The sequence below is a fragment of the Cnephaeus nilssonii genome (genome assembly GCF_951640355.1).
Source record: "Cnephaeus nilssonii genome assembly, chromosome: 1".
NCBI lineage: Eukaryota > Metazoa > Chordata > Mammalia > Chiroptera > Vespertilionidae > Cnephaeus > Cnephaeus nilssonii.
Window position 1 is genome coordinate 9,098,222 of NC_137072.1, and position 21,968 is coordinate 9,120,189.

Sequence of the window (21,968 nt, forward strand, 5' to 3'; positions counted from 1 at the left end):
AAGAATAAAATAGGTGGATCATATCTTAACTCTTTTTTATTTTATTAAAAGTTTTTGACATACATAACTAATATATTTGACTTGATGGATTCAGAGATAAGTATACACCCATGAAACTATCATCACAATCTATGTCATAAAATATCCATCACTTCCAAAAATTTTCCTCCACCCTTTCATTTATTATTTTTATGATAAGAACAATTAATATAAGATCTACCCTCTTAGCAAGGTTTTAAATATATAGTATAACACATGTTTTTTTTGTTAAATGGGAAAAGGATGATAGAATAAGGTTGCAGATAGAATAAGATTACTAATATTTGAATTTAAGACTAGGAGTTGATCCTGGATTATCCAAGATCCTTACATTGTCCATAAATGAGGAAGAGAGAGGTAGGACCAGAGAGATGGGTCTCCCATGAGAAAGATTCCACTGGCTGTTGCTGGCTTTGAAAAAATATGGGGGCCTATAGAATCTGCAAAGGTCAAGAAGATGCATTATCTCCTAGAGCTTCCAGAAGGGAACCCAGCTGCCAAAAGCTTGATGTTAGCCTGTGAAAGCCAGTTTGGATTGTTGCCCTTACCAATGATAAGGTAGCTTCTTTTCCGAGCAAACACCAAATGGTTCTGAAGCAGGTGCTGCTGCAGGAGGGCCCCGGAATTGGAGGCCACTGTGGCTTCAGGGGAGGATTTGACAGTGGCATCCAGGGCCAAGGTTGCGTCCAGGGTGGTGGCAGGGGCTGAGGACAAGGAGTGGATCCTTGTCACCAAGCTGGGCTGCTAGATCAAGGACATGAAGATCAAGTCCCTAGAGGAGATCTCTCTATTCTCCGTGCCCATCAAGGAATCTGAAATCATTGGCTTTTTCTTGGGGGCATCCCTCAAGGATGAGGTTTTGAAGATTATGCCCATGCAAAAGCAGACACATGCTGGCCAGAGGACCCGGTTCAAGGCATTTGTCATCACTGGGAACTACAATGGACATGTTGGTCTGGGTGTTACTAGGTGTACCGGTTAATAATGTGGATTTTTTTCAATAGATGGAGTTACACATATGTTGATATATATGCGATTTGATATGTATGCTATTTTGTTGTATTGACAACAAGCTTCAAAACTTCGTATGTCAAATTTTCTGAAGGTGTTAACATCATAGATATTTTTACACTTGAAAATGTTGAATTTCATGCCAAAAAAATGAACATTTGCAGGAAGTTTTCATTCATTACTTTATTTTGAAGAAAAGTGCTGCTGAATACTTCAGGAAGCTTATGGTGAACATGCTCCATCTCAAGATACTTGTGAACGCTGGTTTAAATGCTTTAAAAGTGATGATTTCGATGTGAAAGACAAAGAACGTCCAGGTCAACCGAAAAAGTTTGAAGACCAATAATTACAAGCATTATTGGATGAAGATGTGTGTCAAACTCAAAAACAACTTGCAGAAAGATTAAACGTTGCTCAGTAAACAATTTCTGATCATTTACAACCAATGGGAAAGATTTTAAAGGAAGGAAAATGGGTGCCATATAAACTGAACAAAAGACAAATGGAAAACTGAAAAGTCATCAGTAAAATGTTGCTTCAACGGCATAAAAGAAAGTCTTTTTTGGAATCAAATTGTGACTGGTGATGAAAAGTGGATTTATTTTGAGAATCCCAAATGTACAAAATCATGGACTGATCCAGGTCAACCATCAACATTGACTGCAAGGCCAAATCGCTTCGGAAAGAAGACAATGCTCTGTGTTTATGGGATCAGGAGAGTCTAGTGTATTATGAGCTCCTAAAACCAGGTAAAACCATTAATACTGATCAATACCAACAACAAATAATCAATTTGAACCATACTTTGATTGTGAAATGACCAGAATGTTCCAGAAGACATGGCAAAGTAATTTAGCTTCATGATGATGCACCATCACACACTTCGAAACCAGTTAAAGACACGTGAAAAGATCTTGCCTGGGAAATATTAACCCACCCGCCGTGTTCACCAGACCTTGCTCCTTCAGATTACCACTTGTTCTGATCGATGGCACACGCACGTTCTGAGCAGCACTTCAAAACATACGAAGAAGTGAAAAATTGTGTCTCTGAATGGTTTGCCTCAAAACAAGAAATGTTCTATTGGGATGGTATCCACAAATTACCTGAAAGATGGTAATGTTCTATTGGGATGGTATGTTCTATTGGGATGGTATCCACAAATTACCTGAAAATGTTCTATTGGGATGGTATCCACAAATTACCTGAAATGTGTAGCTAGCAATGGACATTACTTTGAATAAAGCACTTTTGATGTTTCTCTTGAAATTATCGTGCTTTCTTTGATTACAACACCTGCGTTATTAACCGATACACCTAGTAAGTGCTCAAAGGAAGTAGCCACTGCCATCCGTGGAGCCATTATCCTGGCCAAGCTCTGGGGGAAAAAGCTCGGCAAGCCTCACACGTTCCTTGCAAGGTGACTGCCGCTGTGGCTCTGTCCTGGTGTGCCTCACCCCTGCCCCTGGGGGTACTAGCAGTGTCTCGGCCCCTGTGTCAAAGAAGTTGTTGATGATGGCCGTGCCTCGGCCAGGGGCTGCACTGCCACCCTGGGCAATTTTGCCAAGGCCACCTTTGATGCCATCTCTAAGACCTACAGCTATCTCACCCCAGATCTCCGGAATGAGACCTTGCTCAACAAGTTTTCCTATCAGGAATTCACTCTCTTGTAAAGACCCACACCAGAGTTTCTGTGCAGAGGACCCAGGCTCCAGCTGAGGCCACCCCATAATTTTATACAAGAAAAGTAAAGTGAATTAAGCCTGGAAAAAAAACAAACCCACAATTATCCTACCTAATAATAGACAAATATGCAAATTGACCGTACCTTCGCTATGCCCATGATTGGCCAGGAGGCGCGGGGGGTCGGGACTCGGGGTGGCCGGGGTAGCTGATTGGGCCGGCAGGACACTGAGCTGCATCGCCAGCTGTGGCACGAGCTCAGCGTCTGCGCCATGGCTGTGCTGCGGAACAGAAGGGGCCTCTGGGGCAGCGAGCTGATGTCCCGCTGCGCGGACCATCAAAAGCGGGGGAGCTGAGTGCCTGTCCACTCAGGCAGCAGGCCTTTCAGAAGCCTCCGCCATGCCAGAGGCTTCCGAAAGGCCTGGTGCACCAGCGATCGAAAGCGAAAGGGTGGAAGCTGGGTGCCTGTCCGCTCAGGCACTAGGCCTTTCGGAAGCCTCCACCACACTGGAGGCTTTTGAAAGGCCTGGTGCACCAGCGATCGAAAGGAAAGTGTGGGAGCTGGGTGCCTGTCCACTCAGGCAGCAGGCCTTTCAGAAGGCTCCGCCACGCCGGAGGCTTCCGAAAGGCCTGGTGCACCAGCGATCGAAAGCAAAAGTGTGGGAGCTGGATGCCTTTCCGCTCAGGCTCCAGGCCTTTCAGAAGCCTCCGGCGCCTGGTGCACCAGCGGACAGGCACCCAGCTCCCCATGATCGAAAGCGAAAGCGTGTAGAGGTCCCTACACGTGCATGATTCAATCATGCACTGGGCCTCTAGTAAGATAATAAGTTTTAGTCATTAAATGCGTACTAGCCTATTATAGTAACTAAAGGCCCGGTGCACGAAATTTATGCACAGGGGGTAGGGAGGGTCCCTAAGCCCGGCCTGCACCCTCTCCAATCCTGGACCCCTCGGGGAATGTCTGACTGCTGGTTTAGGCCCAAGTGGGATCAGGCCTAAACCGGCAGTCGGACATCCCTCTCACAATCTGGGACCGCTGGCTCCTAACAGTTCACCTGCCTGCCTGCCTGATTGCCCCTAACTGCTCTGCCTAACTGCCTAGTCGCCCCTAACTGCTCTCTCCTGCCGGCCTGATCCCTCTAACCATCTCTGCCTTGGCCCCCACCACCATGGCTTTGACCGGAGGAATATCCAGTCTAATTAGCATATTACCCTTTTATTAGTATCAATCAGTGGTCAGCAAACTCATTAGTCAACCGAGCCAAATATCAACAGTATAACGATTGAAATTTCTTTTGAGAGCCGAAAACTGACTTCTGTGCATGGGCCACGAAGTTTCAATTGCACTGTACCTGCATGCCCGCACGTGGTATTTTGTGGAAGAGCCACACTCAAGGAGCCAAAGAGCTGCATGTGGCTCACAAGCCGCAGTTTGCCGACCACTTGTATAGATGGTTACTGAGCAGTGCACTCTGGGGAACATGGGGAAGGGGCCTTATGACTCAGAGACCAGGGACTTGACAGGAAGCTGGGAGGTCTGGTCTCACTCAGCAGAGGATGGGCCTTGGATCATGGGCGAGGCCTGGACGGTGTTTAGATCTGAGGAGCCTCCCTCCTCCAGGCACCACTTGCTCAGTGGCCTCCCGCACACACCCCAACCTGGGTTCAAACCCGCAACCTTTATATGTACAGGACAAAGCTCCAACCAATGGAGCCACCCAGCCAGGGCAGTTATTCTTGGCTTTTCTTTTCTTTTACTTTTAAATTTAATCTTATTTTTTACTCTTTTTATTAAATCTTTATTGTTGAATGGTTTACATAGGTCCCCCTTCCCCGCATTAACCTTTTCCAGCCTACTACCCCCCCACCCCAGGCCCTCACCACCACATTGTCTGTGTCCAGGGATGATGCATATATGTACACAGACCATTGGTTGATCTCTTTCCACCCACCCACCCTCCCCCGCCTTCCCTCTGAGGTTCCACAGTCTGTCCATGTGTCTGTGTCTCTGGGTCTATTTTTGTTCATCAGTGTATTGGTCTCATTGGGTGTTAAAAGTGCTCTGCTTGTGATCACTTGGGTTTTCTAAAGATGCATTCATATCACATACAAATCTTTTTCTTTTTCCAAATGTGCTTGTGGACACATTGGGGATATAGACACCAGAAATAGAAGTCTGTGAGTAAGTTGGGAATAGGATGCTTTTATTTAGTGACGTTGTGTACATGATCCTGTGCTCCCGCCGTGTTGAGAACACCAAGTACTGTGGCTGCAGGGAGGCTCTCATTGGCAACTCATCCACATAGAGCCATAGCCTCCCTCCCCATCAGCCGCAGCTCCCAGGCCAGACACATGCACCCCTCAGCAGAGGTGGGGCACTTGGCCACCTCCCGCAGGCTTGCCCCCTGGTATCACCCGGTGGGGCCCACCTTCTGCATATCACCCTCTTGTTCCTACTCCCAGGCCTTTCCACGCACTTCCTCTCAACCAGCCCCCTCTCTCCTCCTGTCATGTCCGGAGCCCCAGGTGCTGTCCCTGCGAGGTCTGTGACACTCCCTACCGGACCATTTGATCTTATTCTTCCATGGCGTCCAGTGTTTCTTCTGCCTCGTTAACTTGGTTTGAATCTGAACGGAAACGGCTCCATCTTCTATTCCTTTTGTGTCCTTTCCACCCCTAAGTTAATGCCGTGTCCTTAGTATGTGGCTATGAGATGTCTCTGTGACTGAGCTGGGAAACCTTTCATGTTTCTCTTTCCTTTTCTTTCATCTCAGGATAACTGAGCTCTGCAGTTTGTGTGAGACCAAGGGCCCTGGGAATACAATGCTGAGCCCTCTGAACTCATTTTATTCTTTATTGTATTATTTGATTCCTGAGGTTGAATTAAACACAAAAACAGAAGAAAATATACCCTTAGATATACAATCTGAGTTATGACCTGGAGATTTCCACGGGAGTTGACACTGAGTCATGAGACATGTGTGTTTATTGGCCAGTTTCCTCAACTATGGAACGAAGGTTGAACCTGCCCCTCGGATCCTTTGGAGGTTGGATATGATGCATCCAGAGGGATTAACTGGCGGCTGGGAGAGTAAGATCGGAAGTCAACAGACACTTGTTGCAACTACTGGGCACTATTGCTACATTGGGAGAGCAGACATAGGTAGTGGGAAAAACCATGGGCATAGCTTTGTCAGAATAAAACTTGATTTAAAAAATCAGGCTGCAAACCAGGTTTGGCCTATGGTCTATAGTTTCTGAACCTCTGATGTTGACTATCAGATCATTTACTTGGAATTTTTCATTTTCTTAAAACATGTATATTGTTTTAAGAGATGGCACTAACATCACTAAATGAGAAAAAAATCATTCACTATGAATGACATTGCAAGGTAAAATAAGGAAGTATAGATGTGATTTATTATTATTGTTAGTAGTACCAGTAGTGTGTGTGTTTTTTAACACAATTACTGTAGTAAGATTTTTTTTCACGCACTATTGATAGTTATAATAATATGCTTATTATTTAACAGGAAAGGAGTAAAGGGAAGACTAGACAATACAGGCATGCCAGTAACAGCTTTGCCAGAAAGCTGCAGTTAACATTCTCCAAGTCTGTTCCCTGCAGATGGCAGATGGAAGGTGACTAGACAATAGACACATGCCCTGTAAGGTATGTGTGAGTCTGGAAGATGCTTACCTGTCAGTCACACGTGGGAACAAGTCAGCGGTCAGAATAGGAGTGGCCATTGCAAGCAGGGAAAGATTTGCTATTTAAGCTCCTGAACAAAGGAGGCCCCCTCTTCCTCTTGCTGCTTGTGCCTGACTCCCATCACAGGGGACACACTCCCCTGCCTTCGCCCAAGTGGCTCATGGCCATGTTAACTTACACAATGGACTGATGGACTAAATCCGGCTTGATGCTCCATCAGTCACAGCCCCGTCATGGAACAGACACTTTGGACACTGGCCCTACTTTTGGCTCTACTGTGTTGGAGAGTGGGAATTTTTGAGCATGCTTCCAGAGAGGCCGTGGACTATGCCCCAGATAGAATTGTCAGTGCTGACACCAGGCCAGGCCTTGAGATATGGTCTCATGGCCCCTTCCCAGCACGTAGCCTTCTTTCACAGAACACTGTCAGCTTTCTGAAGAACAGGATGACCCTGTGAATAACATGGTCATCATTGGCATGATCCTGACATTGCTTGGGAAAAACTGTTTTGTCTTGGGTTACTTGTTCTGCAAAAACCGGATGTGGTTAATGTGCTTAAAAGCGGTCCTACACAAAGGGTCGCTGCTGCTCTCTGGTCTCCCTGCATGGAGAATGGCAGAGCAGTCGCCGGGTCGCTCGGCCACCCGGCTAATAAAGGCTCCCTAAATTTTAATTTGGTCTGGGCTCCAGTGGTCATTCACTCGCATCCGCTCCACAACAACTGGACCCCCAGCTGCACCTGTTTCAGGACTGGGTTAAGGTGCAGGGGACTTTGCAACCAGAGGAATATAGTTCCATGCCAATAAAAGCCATTTACTCTCCCATGCAAGTCTTAGAAAATTCATTTTCTAAAGATACTGCAAGAGCCACTCCACCCCGACTAATGTCAGAGAAATTGGACCCATTGATTTCCCTGGCTACACTACGTTACTTATGCTTCTCAAAACCCAATGAGTTACTTACTACTATTGTTATAATAATGTAACCCCTCTAATGTATGAAGTAATTATTGTGTGAAATGTTTGCTGTATGGAAACCCCCAATACTCTGTAACTTCCTAAATTAATGAACACCCCAATATCTTGATGTAAAAGCCCTGAGCCCTTAAAGTGTAAACGCCCTGCTCCCAGCATAAGGCACACCATCTGGCCCACACTGATAAGGACACAAGTTGTTTACCACGGTCTATATAACCCTGAGACCATCTTCAGTTGAGGTCTCCTGCCCGATAAGAGGAGGACTCCATGTCGCTGACTCAAGCCCCTGATTGCTCTGCTGTGTGAGCCTGAACCAACTGCGGCCGCCTGCCTGTCTCTGTTTTCGTCGTCCGTCCTTCAGTGTGCATCACCAGGTGGCCTTTGCTGGAGCCTAGGACCCACTAGGAATAGGTAAATAAACCCTGTGTGATTGCATACTCATTCTGTCTTGTGTGTCATGTGTTCTGGTTCGGCTCAGCTGTGTAGACATTGAAGCACCAGGGGATAGGCCATTATTGCTGACTCTTGGTCACCTGCATTTGTCCCACCAAGTCTAGACAGATAATCAATTAATTGGGGCATAATTGGGACAACTATTATCCCTAATTTTACAAATGAAGTATCTGAGTGTCAAGGGATTAGTGAATAACCAAAGTTTAGAAAGAACACTGTTTCTTGTTAAATGACCTTTTTAACAATTTTTAAGTTACCATCTTTATAGCTAATAATGGCTGAGCTGTGATTTTACTTCTAATCTGCAAAATCTAAGCCCAATCACTTCACCATCACACTATAGTGTGTGACAGCATTATAAGGTAACTTGGTCAGTTAGTTCTAAGAATTATGTGAGTGTTTACTAGTGTTTATATATAAAATATATACATTTTGGAGTGCTCATAGAAGATTCTGATAAAAAGTTAATAAGATTAATTTCTAATTAATTTTTATTATTATTCTTTTTTTAAATATTGTTGAGAGTATTACAGATGTCCCCCTTTTTCCCCCCTGTTGCTCCCCTTCACCCGGTTCCTGCCCTGCCCCAGGCCTTCACCAACCAACTGAGCCACACTAGCCAGGGATATACCTTTTAGAAATCACTAGCATATTAGAGGAGAGAGCTTTTGATAGAATAGAATAAAACTTTTTTCTCTAAAATATTATTACTATTTTTAAGAAGACGTTTGCTCAGAAGATCAGTGTGACTTCCTGTAATATATTTTAGCTAAAAACTTTAAATAATGCTTTTCCCTTTATAGTGTAAGTTTGGTTGTTCAAGTATTTTATAAAAACTAGAGGTCCAGTGCATGAAATTCATGCACAGGTAGGGTCCCTAGCAGCTGCTGGCTGCTGGCCGGGGCCTCCATTCCCCTGCCTGCCTGCCGCTGCTGCTGGCTGGGGCGGGGCCGGCCGGGAAGAGGGGCGCCAAGTGGTTGGCCACTGGCCCCGAGCCTGGTCGAACTTCAGGTTGAAGGGACAATTTGCATATTAGGCTTTTATTATATAGGACAAGGGAATAAAAGCAGAAAAAGTAAATGAAGATAGGTACGAGTCCTTCATTTTGTAGTTAATTTGAAGGTTAGCAGATCTCAGAGGGGAGGAGGGTGGAGAGCACAGGAAGAGATTAACTAAAGAATGTATATGCATATAGGCATATCCCAGGGGCACAGACAATACTGTGGGGAAGGCCTGGGGTGGGGTGGGGCTGGGTGGAGGGGGCAAAGGAGGGAGTATGGGGAGCATCTGTAATACTGTCAAACAATAAATACATTTTAAAACAAAACCCAAAAATACCAGATAGATTTGTTTGTTGTTTATATTCCTTCAACCCTGAAAACTGGAAGGCCTAGAAGGACGAAGTGTGACGAAAACGGTATACAGTGAAAAATGGGTTTGAGGGGTAAGTTAAATTTTAGTTCTAAAAAAATGTATGTCAGGGTTATTGTGAAAGTAACCAAGAGAGAAATATTAATCAGAGGGAGTATTTGCCTGGAGATAGCTAATACGGAAAGAAAGAAACTGCTAGACAAGCAGAGGAGAACAAAACATTGTTCTTGCTCACAGTAACGGCTCAGCAGCTTTCTAGTACACTAAAACTAGCTGTAATCAGACATTTTTGTTTGCTACTCTCTATCACCCGGATGGCCAATTTATCCACACTAGCATATTTACAGGCCTGTTTACAGAATTGAAATTCTTCACCGGAGCTGATGCTACATTGCCTTGGAGCACTATAGGATTTAATTGAACCAGCATGAAAGAACTGATGAATGGCTTTGCTTGCAATAAAGAAAGTGGTGAGGGCAGAATTTCAATGGAAGATTTTAGCCATTACTTAGTGGCTAGGATACAAAATTGCCGATTATCTTCTTTCTTGCTTGCTAAGCCTATATGTGCTTAATTATGATTTTCTTTGCCACATCCTCTTGTTTTTCTTTCCGTTATGTTTGCTATGCCATCCACCCTATGCTCAAGTCTAAGTGTCTGGGACAAATCAGATATAATTGCAAACCCCAGTGTTTTTACACTCCTGTGCCTTATTAAAATATCCCGAAGCAATGGTATTTTCAGATTGCTGCCACTCATGGAGTTATTGAGATGGAACAATGTAAATCAGCTGTTAACAAATAATGCATGCCTTATACATACCGAGTCTTTGGGCTGCACAAACAGTACACACTGCGTTTGTGTCCTGTCACATTCTTTTTAATCTAATTCTTTCAGCTGTTTGTTTAGTCCTTTATTCTTCTCTTTAGAATACTAAGTCTAATATTCTCCAGGTATTATTGTTTTTATCTTGCCTCTCTGTGGTGCTATTTATTAAAAATCTCATAATAGATATATCTGTGCAAAGCACTTCCTGAAAATAAAAATTTTCCAAACATTTATTTCTAGTCTTAGTTTTCAGTTTCAAAGTTTGAGCAACTTCATGTTCTTCCATGATACTTTTTTCTTTCTCTTACTTAATGGAATTGTTTTCATTTTATTGCTCTTGTTACTATGTATTAAAAGCTAACCAGAAGTTATACATATTTTCTTTCTATTTTTTCAATGTTCTAAATCTCAACTGTTGCTTTTAACATTGCCTTCTCAGATTTTACTGAATGTCAAAAAGTGATTAACAGAAATTATATTCCCCACTTAATTTGGTGAGCTACACAGCTAATCCATATTTCCCCAACATCTTAAATCCATATTTCCCCAACATCTTAAATCCATAGTTCCCCAACATCTTACTGTCGGAGCCCCTTGTCAAGTCCCGCGTGTTTCAGGGTTCCCGTTCAGGTCCGGTTTCTAGAGAAGGCCGCAATCAAAATGAAAAGAGACTGGAAAAGAATTAATTTGGGTAAATGGGGGGCCAGGCGGGAGTCCACCTCTAGTGGGAGGACTGCTCACTGCTCTGGCCTTTGCCATCCCTTTTATTGGGGTTCTGAGATACACCCATTGCCCTTAGGCAGGTAATTCCAGTAACAGGCAGATTATTTTATCAGTAAGGATTTACATGATTATTTGGTGGGGAAGTTGCCTTAGTTACCATTGTCTCAATTAGATAGGGAGTGGTTGGCTCTGACCTTTAGCTTAAAGGTTGACCAGCCTTCCCTGGTTCCCTTTAACTACCAAGTGACAATGTTCGGTTTCCGGCATCTTACTAAAAGTGGAAATATTTTGTCATTTATATTTTTTTCATCTTCTAGTGAATATTGTTTTCCATTCTACCTTTGTTCTTTGATCCTCTTTTCGTAGCCTTCACATTTACTCTATAAAATAAACTTTTGCTTTGATTGAAGGCTTCCTGGCTTTGCTTTAGTCTTCTCTTTGATTTTTCACTCCATTCTATTTTTCTTACCCTCTGATTTGGACATGGCTTCAAATTTATCCTAATTAAGCACTGATCTCTCTCTCTCTCTCTCTCTCTCTCTCTCTCTCTCTCTCTCTCTCTCTCTCTCCCTCCTTCCCTCCTTCTCTTACCCTCCCTCCATCCTTCTTCTCCCTCTATTTCTTTTCTTATCTGAATGTTTCTTAGTCAATTAAGATTTGTTTCCACCCCTTGACCTTTTTACTCATCTTCCACTAGTTATATCTTTTGGTTTCTCTGTCTTTCCTTTTACCTGCCTACATCAGACTCCACAAATTACCACCCTGAATTTATTCTGCACTTTTTGTGCCTCTTTAGTGCACATCCTAATACTTATATGTAGCACATAAATATTTAATCAAGACATAGTTACTACTGAACATGCCTTCTGGACATTTATATAGCTCAGTGGAAACACATAGCCATTTCTTCTTCCATGTTTGTGAAGATATTCATCTAATAATCTGGTCAACTCTAGAAATAGAGGTAAAAATAATGAAAATGACATGTAATGCAAAATATTATTTCTCTTTGGCTTGGAGATTATCACAATTACTTCAGAAGATTATTTTATCTAATGTTCAGAAATTCACTTTGTACATAAGCTTGAGGATTTTCTCTTAAATTAGCTGATTTCTTTGTTGCACACTTGATTTATAACTTCCCTACAACTTCCTCTATTTCTTTTTCTTTTTTCTAGTAATGAACCAGAATATGAAGAATGCAAGTTATCATGTTAGGCAGAGCTGACATCCCCTACACCTTTCAAACTAGGTATGCCTTTTGGGAGAAATATTTACATTGTAAAAAGAAAGAAAGTAAAGTATATTTTTAATCAAGCAAGGATACATTAAAGATCACAGAGGCAAGATATATAAGAATTCGAACATGGGAAAATTGGAAAAAATGAGTAATGCATGTTGTTAGAAAATGAAACAATGCCCAGCTGGTGTGGCTCAGTGGTTGAGTATCAACCAATGAACCAAGAGGTCACTGGTTTGATTTCCGGTCAGGGCACATGCCCGTGTTTTGGGCTCTATCCCCAGTAGGGGGCATGCAGGAGGCAGCCAATTGATGTTTGTACCTCTCTATCCCTCTCCCTTCTTCTTTCTTTAAAATTGATAAACACATATTTTTAAAAAGAAACAATATTTCTTTTGACTACTTTTCTCTTACTTAAACTTATATGTTTTTCTTGGAATTTATTTTATGTCTTGCTTTACTTCTAAGTATAATTCAAAATCATTACATCTTTTTCCTAAACATTGCTAGCCATTGAAAAAACTACATTTTACATTTAAAATACCCAGCCAGGAAAATAGGTTAGTCAGTGCCTATGAGATAATAGAAAATAATATATATATTGGTCTCTGCTCCAGTTCCTGGCATAGAATTTCTAAAACTCTTATCACTCCCTAAGAGATAAGAATACTAGAAGCATCTCTTGTTCTAATATTTGGTCTTTGACCCAGTCCCTCACACATTGTTCCTAAATGATAGGAGCATTCAGAAGATCTTTAGTTCTAATTAGGTGACTCCAAATGATCTCCTGGGTGGCTCCTCGATGGTGACTGGTCCCCAGAAAGACCAATTCATGATTAGAAACTTGGAATTTTCAGCCCTTCCTCACCCATCATTCAGAGAGGGGAGAATGGTTAGAAATGGAGTTAATAATTGATCATGCCTACATGAGAAAGCCTCCATAAAATACCAACAGTACTGGGTTGCTGGAAGGGTGATGCACCCTAACTTCATGAGTAAAGAAGGTCCTAAACTCAGAAAAGAAGGTCACTCCCAGACCTTGCCCTATGCATTTCTTTATCCGGTTGTTCACCTATATCCTTATCATATCTATAATAATAAAAGAGTAATATGCTAATTAGACAGGACATCTTCCGGACGTCCTTCTCGACGAAGCTGGGGCTGGATGGAAGCCAGCCTGGATCCCGGGTGCCAGAGGGAAGGAAGGCCTACTCTTTTTTTTTTTTTATTGTTTGAAGTATTACATATAGTAGTACATGGAAGGCCTACTCTTGCACGAATTTTGTGCATCAGGCCTCTAGTCATTTAATAAACTGGTAAATATAAGTAATTGTTTTCCTGAGACATTGAGTCTTAATAAATTAATCATACCTGAGGAAGGAGCTGTGGGAACCTCTGATTTTCCAAAGCACAAGTGATAACCTGGGCTTGGAACTGGTATCTGAAGTGTGTGTGTGTGTGTGTGTGTGTGTGTGTGTGTGTGAATGGGCGGTCAGTATTAGTGTATGGGACTGAAGCCTTAACCTGAGGGACCTGACATTATCTCCAGGTAAAATATCAGAATGATGTTAAATTGTAGGACACACAGCTGTTTGAGAATTGCTTATTGGTTGGGGTCGGGGGAACTACGACAGTTGGTGACCAGAAGTGACAGCAGTGAAGTGTTTTCTGTGAAGGTAAAGATGATACACAAGATAAAGAAATACACAGTAGGAAAGAACTGAGTTTTTCCCCACAGAGGAAGGAAAACCTGAGAGTTTTTGCTTTGCAGTACCACAATAACAAAGGTAATAAAATGGACTAGCTTTAACTTCTAATTCCCATAAGTCCCGTAGCCCTCTCTCTTCTCTCTCTCTCTCTCTCTCTCTCTCTCTCTCTCTCTCTCTCTCTCTCCCTCTCTCTCTCTCATCTTTGTGTGTGTGTGTGTGTGTGTGTGTGTGTGTGTGTGTGTAGAGAGGAGAAAGAAAGAATAGCAAAGATGAACCACAGAGAGCTTTTTGAATGAAGAATGAAGCTCCTGTGGCAATTTTGGAAACAAAAGGCAAAAACAAAGAAACAAGTTCAAAGAAATTATGAAGTGGTGGGGCGTAGCTGAAGTAAAAGATGTGAAGCCGATTTCAGTGAGTGAGTTCAGGGGGAAAATAGCATGTAGAACCAAGAAAGATTCCCTAAAGTATGGTGAGAGAGCTAAGTCACCTTTAATTCAGTAGAGTTGACATGGGTGAGAAGAAACTATTATAGGTGCTGTGGTAGTTTGGACTTTCCATGTCACTAAATAATTCAACTCAACAAGCATGCCATGACTACCTATTAAGAACTGTACTGGACACAGGACAGAAAAGATAAATGAAACATGGTTTCTATGCTTGAGCAGTTTATAGCTTACTGTGGGGGAGATAAGACATATATGCAGATAGTGAATACATGACATAATTTGACAAATTCTATATTTCAAGTACAGTGTAGAAAATAGCTTTGCTTTTATTGAAATAAAGAGGAAAAGCTTAAAGCATGAAGTTGAATGTGAGTTGGATTGTAAAGAATGAGTTGCATTTTGGTGTTGGGGATAAAAGAAAGAGTATTCCAAGTTAAAGGTATATGGTCAAGATATAACAGGACCTAAGGGATGAAGTCCAGTGCTTATGTATGTAAATGTTAGTGAAGAGTTTATTGCAGTTATGCAGACATAATAAGAGGAGGTGATTGGGATTAGATTATTATCTGTTACATATTTTATTCTGTTAGCCATAAAAATACTAGGAAAACTTTTTGACTCAGAGTAATACTGTGATCACAGTTATGCCTTAAGAAATTGTTACCTTTAGAGGGGTGACAAATTCTATGTGGAAGAAGATTAACAATAAGTTGATATGATGGTTTCAGAAAGAGATAATAAGAACAATACTACTTAAAAATGGAAAGAATAATATTACTTAAAAATGGAAAGAACTAACTTTTAAAGAATGCAGAATTGATTGAGAATTTAATATTTTACAGGGAGTAAGATAAATAAAAAGTAACTCAATGTATCCAAGCCTGAATGGTGAAAGATGTAGTTCTCACTCTTTAACATTGATTGCTTCAGTTTAATATTTTACTTACAAGTATATACATATAGCTGTGTGGTTTCCAATAACAATGTATTTCCAGTTCCTGTGGGAGAATACCTTGCATAGTATTTTAATATAATTTGTATATAGTTTACATGGACTTTATGCAAGAAAATAAGTACAAGAATTTCTTTTTTTCTTGAGGAGATGGATATATTTTCAACTTTAGTAGAAGTTTACTAAGAAAATCACAGATGTTTTGGGATTCCCTTCAAATTATGAAATTATATGACAGGTAGTGTGGGCACAGGGGTAGGGGAGATGAAATTCTACCACTCACTTTCCTCCTTCAATCAAATAAACTCAAGTTAATGTCTTTTATGTATTTGACATTTCTAAAGATTTTGTGTGAAGAAAGATTTCGGAGGCTAGTTTTGGTTTTTGTTGTGTTATTTTCCTTGAGAGCACTGGTTTAGACAGCATAATATTGGGAAACTTAATCAAAATATTAAAATGTAAAGATGTAATATTTTCTAGCCTGTTTACATTTTACATAACTGGGGTTGTGAATTTTTTCAGAAACAAATTAAGGAGACTCAGGGAAAAATCATTTTTTGATATTCTTGTATTATATTTTACTTTTGAAATGTTTATAGCTTTGTACAAAAGAGGAAAAAAGTTGTTATTCACTTCCAGAGCTTTTTACCCCTGAAAATAGAAAATGATATTCAGAGTTACAAAAATAAACTTAAGGCACTAGGTAATGTTTTCTTGCTCAAAACAAGCAACAGAATCTTATCAGTTTTTATTCCATGAACACTCTAGCATCCTGCTCCTCTTTGTCAATTATAGATGTTATAGGGAGACAGACAGACACACATACAGAGGCACAGAAACTTGTGCAAGGGAGGAGGAAAGGGGAGGACAGAAAGACAGAAAGGGGAACTAGGCAGAGTTTACGGCCACAGTCTTTAAAAAAAAATGCAGTTTTTCAGTTGCCTGTTTTGTTTTGTTTTTGAGCACTTCTGCAGACATGTGGCAGGGTAATGGGGAAAGATAAAGTCAAAGAAATATCTGGTCCCATGAATGGTGACTAGTAATTTAAGACATATTTGTAAATATGAGGCATAAAACTTTTAGACAACAAAAAGTCATCATGTATTTCCTATTTTCCACTTCACTCATTAGGCAGAGCTGCTCTTGGAAAGAGTGGCATCCTAGAAGGAGTCATGGAGATGGTGTGTTAAAGAGGGTTTTAGAAGTAGCATCATACAAACAATCCTAGAGGGAAATGCCAAGTTGACGAGGTCTCTGTTATAATCGTTCTAATGCCACTGCTCCAGTACCTCAATAGCTGCCCTCAAGACCAAACTTTCTGCTAAATTTTCCAGGTTTGAAAAAACAATTACTATTATGATACAAATAGTGGAGACAATGGAACTTTTCTCAAAAGAATATTTGTTTAATGCATATTCAAACATCGGTGAGAAAAAGAAGAGAAGGAACATCTACTATGCATCTACTCTCTGCCAGATTCTCCTCAACTCAGCTGCCTCATCTGATCTTCATCTACTAGTAGTTCAGTGAGATCCCTAATATTGTGTCCATCTGACAGATGAAGACATTGAATCTCAGCAGAGTCTCTTGCCTGGTGCCACCCAGCTCCTAAGAAGCAGAACCCAGATTTGAGCCCAGATTTTGCTGAATAGAAGGTTCATGTTTTACATGGACTTCCAAGGCCACTCAAAAATAAAATCCAACTATAAATGAGAATAATTCTAATAAAAGGTGACTAAGTATTGTTGGTGGCTGGTGGTAGGTACATTTGTTCTCCTAATCATGCTACATATTACTCTGAGGGGAGGGGTATGTGTTTCATGGAACTGGAAATGAGTATAGTCCCCAGACACCATCCATCAAAAATTCTGTAAAGTTGTAGGACAGAGAAAAATGAAATTAAATATTATCATATTGTTGCTTTATTCTTAAATTAAGCTTATATATGATTTGTGAGTAAAACAATTTTTTAAAAAGGTTTTAAGTTCCTACCAGGACAAGATCGTCTAAAGCTAAGTGGTTCTCTCTGCAAAATTGGGCTGATATACATTCATTAAATATAATAATTTCCTTAAATTAAAAAAAAAGTCTTATGCAGTTCTGAATTGCTTTCCTGTGTGTTTTCATCTTGAGAACAGCAGGTGAATATGAACAAATTCAAGCCTATTTTTATTTCCCAGTAATCCCAAATGCCTTAGCTTTGCAATCTAATAGCATTAAAAACACACACACACAAAAAAAACATGCTGATCTTGGCAGGAAGGAGAGCTCTGAGAGAGACCAAGCTGAGTGAAGAAACACAGCTCTGGGTTTTTAATGAGCAAATTTAAAAGCAATAAATATAAATATGAAAACTTTAATTCCAAAATTTGAAAGAATATGTAGACTGGATTAATCTGAAAAACATTTAACCTAAATCAAAATGCATTTTAGTCTAAAGGTAAAGGGATACAACGACAAATACCAGATACACAAAGCACCATGGACAAATAAACAAAATATGGTTATTCAAATCAATATATGTATTTTTAAAATAAAAATAGCCATGACTAATTGTGAAACCATGGGGAGAATGCAAAGCTATCTCTTACTATAAAGTTGACAGTCTGATTTCTACATTCACAGCACTTTGTTGAGAATGTGGTATTGGGGTTTGTGACTGAGAAAACTTATCCTAAATAAAAAGATTTTATTTATTATATGCTTCTTTGGTTTTATGTTCCTAAAAGTAACTGTCATTGTGATTGAACACTTTTCCCTCATTTTGATGTTTGCCTGTTCAATTATTTGGGTGCAAGGAAATTTCTTGTAATTACAATATAAATAATAGATTTTTTGAATGAATCTAATTTCCCACTGGGGTATTGAACGAATGATTGATATTGCTGATAGTTGCCTCATATGTAGCTTGGAGAATTGAAATTCTATGCCCTTGCTGTACTAGGAATAATTCCTCTATTAAAAATAGCACATTTCTCATAGATGTCAGGGGAAGTATATGCTTTACATGTTTTTGAATGTGTAGCAGGGAACCATTCAAATATTCCCTCCTTTAACTTTTGACAAAGATGCAATGATGATAATAAAAATAAACATTCTCTCTGGAAAAGCCAAATGAGCTCTTAGAAATAGATATGTCTTTAAACTATACACAGTTAGACTACGTAAAATTCCATAGAGTCATGATAAAGCAAATTCTACATCAAAGGGCAGACACAGCATGGAGATATTTCTAGTGAATCAATGAAATCTCTTTTCTTCAGCTCTACAAGGGGCATATTTTAAGGCTGTAAAGAAAGGCAGGGACCAATTCAGTGCAGAGCTAAGGTTTCAGAAGTTGCAGTTCCAGTTCCGTTGATAGAAGACGGGGTTAAACCTTACCTTTCAAACAGACTGCCAGGGAATGAACCATGACTTTAGTAGATTGACCTCAGGAGCCAGTGAGGTGTTTTTTTGTTGTTGTTTGCAACCTATGAGGGAAGGCGGGGGTAAGAGATCAACCAAAGGACTTGTATGCATGCATATGAGCATAACCAATGGACACAGATGGGGGGCGAGGGAGGGGGGTGAGGGCAAGCACTAGGGGTTGGGGGCTGCCGGGGAAAGGTCAATGGGGGAAAAAGGGGACTTATGTAATACATTGAACAATAAAGAATTTAAATAAATGAATAAATAAATTTTTTATGTTGACACTGTTGCAGACTTCTTCCATTACCCCCCTTGCCCACTTCCACCTAGCCTGGCCTCCCCCTCTTTTAGCCTTCACCAAACTATTGTCTGTGTCCATGAAATAGCTATAAAATGTTCTTTCGCTAATCACTTCAATATCTTTATCCAGTTACCCCATCTCCCTCCCTCTGGCTCCTGCCAGTTTGTTCTATTTATCCATACTTCTGGTTCCCTTTTGCTCATCAGTTTATTTTGTTCATTAGATTCACATGTTATTGAGATCACGTGGTATTTGTCTTTCTTTGAGAGGCTTATTTCATTTGCATAATATTCTGCAGGTCCCCCCATGTTGTCACAAAGGGTAAGAGTTCCTTCTTTTTTACAACCACATAGTATCCATTGTGTAAATGTACCACAGCTTTTTTACCCACTCATCTATTGAGGGGCACTTGGGCTATTTCCAGGTATTGGCTATTGTAAATAATGCTGCTTTGAACACAGGGGGTGCATATATTCTTTCTGATTGGCATTTCAGGATTCTTAGGATATATTCCCAGAAGTGGGATCACTGGGTCACACAGTAGTTCCATTTTTAATTTTTTGAGGAAACTCCATAGTGTTTTTCACAGAGGCTGCACCAGTCTGCATTCCCACTAGCAGTGCACTAGGGTTCTCTTTTCTCCACATCTTCGTCAGTGCTTATTGTTTGGTGGTTTATTGATAGTAGCCATTCTTACAGGTGTGAGGTGATACTTCATTGTAGTTTTTATTTTTATCTCTCTGATGAATAGTGACTTTGAGCATTTTTTTCATATGTCTATTGGCCATCTGTATATCCTCTTTGGAGAAGTGTCTATTCAGTTCTTTAGCCCATTTTTTAATTGAATTGTTTATCTTCCTGATGTTGAGTTGTATATGTTCTTTATGTATTTTGGAACTTAATCCCTTATCGAATGTATTATTGGCAAATATGTTCTCCCATACAATGGGTTCTCTTTTCATTGTGTTGATGGTTTCTTTGGATGTGCAGAAGCTTTTTAGCTTGATGCCGTCTCATTTGTTTATATTTTCCTGAGTGACCCTTGCCCTCAGAGACATATTGGCAAAAACGTTGCTTTGAGAGATGTCTGATATTTTACTGCCTATGTTTTCTTCTAGGATTCTTATGGTTTTGTGACTTACATGTAAGTCTTTTATCCATTTTGAGTTTATTCTTGTGTATGGCGTAAGTTGGTGGTCTAGTTTCATTTTTTTGCATGTACCTGTCCAATTTTTTCAACACCATTTATTGAAGAGGCTGTCTTTACTCCATTGTATGCTCTTGCCTCCTTTGTCAAATATTAATTGAGCATAAAGGTGTGGATTGATTTCTGGGCTCTCTAATCTGTTCTATTGATCTATATGCCTGTTTTTATGCCAGTTTCAGGCTGTTTTGATTACAATGACCTTGTAGTATAGTTTCAGAGCTCACAATTCTGCTCCGGACAGAAGTTTCATTTTTATTATATGTTTGTCAAAAATAAATAAACCTTATTTAGTAGAGTTCCTTGGTACACATTAAAAAAATACACTAAATACATACTATCCCTGCCATCTATGAATAATACATTAACTTTTACAAAGGGATTGTTCACTGTGGGATCCCCTTTCCACGTCCCGCGTGGTTCAGCGTTCCGGTTCAGGATTCGAGTTCTGGAGAAGGGCCGCACACAAATGAAAAGAGGCTAGAAGGAATTTAATTTGGCGATATGGGGGGCCAGGCGGTAGTCCAACTCTAGTAAGAGAACTACTCTCTGCTCTGGCCCTGCCATCCCTTTTATTGAGGCTATGGGGAAAACACCTTAGGCAGGAAATAACAGAAATTTACATAGGACAAACAGAGGTGGAGGCTGCTTCAGCTAACAATGTCTCAACTAAAGGGTGAGTGGTCAGAGCAATTAAGGTTGTTGACCAGCCTTCCTGGCTTCCTGTCAGCATCTCTCTTTTAGTGAAACTGATTGCTTTCCAGCAGTTCACAGCACAGCAAAGGAAAAATATTTCAAGCACAGAGCTATATGTTAAGTAAAAATCAGCAATAGCAATCATTCATTCAATAGCTCAATGTAAAATTAGGTATACTTTAAAATAATTATTTGCTATTATTATTTAGGCTGTACCTTCAAGAGAATTTCATGGAGAAGTTGCAAAGGAAATATATTGTACCCAAATAACTGCTATGAGTCCATGGGTACATGAGAGATTAAAATGCACATATATACTATTTGCTTTCTAGATTTATGATTTTTTAAGGACTTTGGGGCACTCAGACTAATATTTCCAAGTGTTTTTAGATTTTCAATTTTAGAACTCAAGATTCAGTTCTACAATCAATTAACAAACATAACTGAATGTCAGAAACATGCCTGGTATGCTGAAGGGGGCTGTGCTACACTGGTGAACTGAATAGACTACAACCCTCTATAGTTTACAGGCTACGTGGTAAAGACAGGACAGTGAACATATAATTTGATAAAAGACATCAATTTTAAAAAGTAATTATAAATTATAAAATTTCTGAGAATTGTGAAGCTTGCTTCATCTGGTAAATATTCTGAGGTTCTATCATTTGTGGCAGGACCAGAAAAGGGAGCTATAGACTAGAAGTGTCCATTTGTATATTAGATGTTAAAGCCCCAGGCATAGATGAGATTACCCAGTCATAATGTTCAGAATGGGGAAAAAGCAGAGGCTAATAACAGAATCTTTGATTAATACTAATATTGTATATTGGAGAGAAAGTGAGTGCAGACTAAATTTCTTATAATGTAGAAAGAACAATCAGATATATAAAGAAAACTGGGAATGGGATAATTAAGGAGTGATGTCAAATAATTTAATTAAAATAAAAACTGTTAAGAGGTCATTGTGTTTTACAAAAAGGGGATGAAAAAGAATCCTAACAACTCTGAACAGTGACATATGGGAAGGGAGGGTGCTAAAGCCAGACAGTAGTGGGTTGAGTTGATGAGAAAGAGATGGCAAGCACAACTATTCATTCCACAAAGTGATGAGGATGTTGGGGGCAGCAGTAGTGGCAATATGATAGGAAGAAGACAGAGAAGACAACATCTTATTACATCACTTTACATTAACAAACTCTTTAAGAAATTTACGG

The 21,968-nt window shown here is 40.2% G+C and overlaps 1 pseudogene across 1 annotated transcript; it reads left to right on the forward strand.

Moving 5' to 3' along the window:
- Positions 1–624: 624 nt before the first annotated feature.
- On the forward strand, positions 625–2,782 carry LOC307102412 (small ribosomal subunit protein uS5-like; annotated as a pseudogene). Its single transcript has 2 exons — positions 625–1,008; positions 2,372–2,782. The product of its transcript is annotated as a small ribosomal subunit protein uS5-like (transcript).
- Positions 2,783–21,968: the final 19,186 nt, after the last annotated feature.